Here is a 1,957-nt window from a genome sequence, read left to right as displayed (position 1 = left end):
AATGGAAAATTAAAAATAAATACACAGTAATAATAATAACTAAAAACAACATAATACGTTTATTTTAACATGCTATTCAGGTAATTATACAGACCAAAAATGTTTATAAGCCTGACATTAGATAAATGAATTAATCGTTTGCCATTAATTCATTAAAGTAAAAAAAAAGAATTTGGAATTTGTTCTAAATTGTTACCACCTTACAAATTCCAAGCTTTCGTCTTTTATTGTGTTTTTGTTTGTTTATTTTTCGAGAAGCCCCAGCACGCTATTTATTTTTTGAATCTGACAATTTAAAAAAAAAAACATGTATTTATTTATTTATGGAAGTGGAAAAAATATTATATTTTATACTGTCAAACTTCTTGTTTTTTTAAATATCTTGTTAAAAAAATAATTTAAAGATTCAGGGAGCGTGTCTGACAGGCAGCCTTGAAGGTCAGCTTCCCCAACGCACATCGATTTGACATGGAGATGCCCTGAAATCTCCCGGCTGCTGGCTCCAGGTGTAGCGGGTTGCAGTGATTCAGATTCCACCACTAGAGTTCTCCCTGTGGCTCCGCTCGGCTCCGTCTGCCCCGTGTTTACCTCTCAGCCAAGCTGGACACAGACCTTCACCAACAGACCCCAGTAGCTCGAAAATTACTGATGTAAGCTGACTCGAGTCCAATCCTCAACGGATTTTCTGCAGCGCTTTGTGCTTGTGACACGGAGGCGGAGGTGAGTTTTATTTTATTTTATTTTTTTGAATCCTGGAGAAAATGGCTCAGGCTCTGTGTGACAACACTGCGGCTAGCTAGCCAGCAACTACATGCGCTAACGCCGTTAGCTTAGCCGTGGCTTCTTTTCCTGTCCCCATGATGGAGGACTGTGAACATGGCGCCCTTCAAAATAAACGAGTAGGTAACTAGTTAGCCTAGTTTGTAGCGACCAAACACAGTGTGTGCTCCCACTCCCAGTCTGTTGCCGTGATTGTGAATCTCACCAGTGTTTCCTGTAAAGCTGGCATGTTTTAGCTGCCCATCAGCTAACGCTAGCTGCGTAACAGTTTACTAGCTTTGCTGATTAAATCTACTCATAACGATCGCATGGCCGACAGTCACCTATTATTGTTATGTACTTTTCTGGTATTTAGGTTATATCGCATTTAGTCTACAATGTAATCGAGCTGGTTTGAGTTCACTGGGGGGAAAGCTGACTTTTTTTTGTCCTGACAAGCTTTGAGTTGGACATTAGCCAGCCTGCTAGTGGCTAAAGTGAGCTCCTTCAATTGCAGTGCCCGTGGCCTGCCGCGGCTGTCTTTGTTGCTGACGGTACAAGTTATGACAAGTGTGTTCTTTAAATTAAATATTATATGTGCGGTTATGGTAATCACTGCGTTGTAATGCATTAGTTTTAACTAGCGGGGATCCTCCGCTAGCTTTTATTATGACCCGCTTGCTGTTAGCGGGCTAACGGTAAATGGCAGAGAGTCGTGCTAAAATGTTTAGACAGCGTTGCCCTCTTTAAACCTAGAGCCCGTCAAGTGTATTTAATCGGCGTTTTAACCAGTGGGTATGATTGTCTTCTTGGCGTAACGTCCGGTGGGGCTGTCAGTTTTCTAGTGAGGGAACAGCAGCGTGGTGTGTCGTCTTTGTTTACCGCGAGAGCCACGAAGCCCACTCAGCCTGGGCTGGCTGTCTGCTAATTGGGCTCCTGGGTCGCACACCTTGCTTAATTGATGTGTGAGCACGCCGGCGTGCAGAGCCGCCCGTCCTGTCATCACGCGGCGTGATCTCAGGAGAGGCACAGGCTGAACGGAGGAAACGAGGGCATCATTGCACAGGTGGCACCCGTTCACACCGACTGCGCTTGACACAGAATAGGGTAGCTCACATTACTCAGTGTCACCTCATTTTGTTTTGCCTTCAGCTATGGTGTGATGCCGGGTTGCGTTTCCCTGTATTTGAATGTGAAC

General features: G+C 44.0%; 1 protein-coding gene across 7 annotated transcripts in view; it reads left to right on the top strand.

Moving 5' to 3' along the window:
- Positions 1-428: 428 nt before the first annotated feature.
- zmynd11 (zinc finger, MYND-type containing 11) overlaps positions 429-1,957 on the top strand; it is a 28,702-nt gene continuing 27,173 nt past the window's right edge. For 3 of the 7 annotated variants that reach the window (XM_013915761.1, XM_013915760.1, XM_013915757.1), the window contains exon 1: positions 430-720. The gene's annotated coding sequence lies outside the window, so the exon portion shown is untranslated. Of the gene's footprint in view, positions 721-827; positions 900-1,809; positions 1,826-1,957 lie in introns of those variants that run through there. The other 4 variants (XM_005752425.2, XM_005752421.2, XM_013915758.1 and 1 more) reach the window with 3 other exon arrangements.

The sequence above is a fragment of the Pundamilia nyererei genome, unplaced genomic scaffold (genome assembly GCF_000239375.1).
Source record: "Pundamilia nyererei isolate P.nyererei 1_Seehausen unplaced genomic scaffold, PunNye1.0 scaffold00358, whole genome shotgun sequence".
NCBI lineage: Eukaryota > Metazoa > Chordata > Actinopteri > Cichliformes > Cichlidae > Pundamilia > Pundamilia nyererei.
This window is presented reverse-complemented; position numbering and strand designations above follow the sequence as displayed.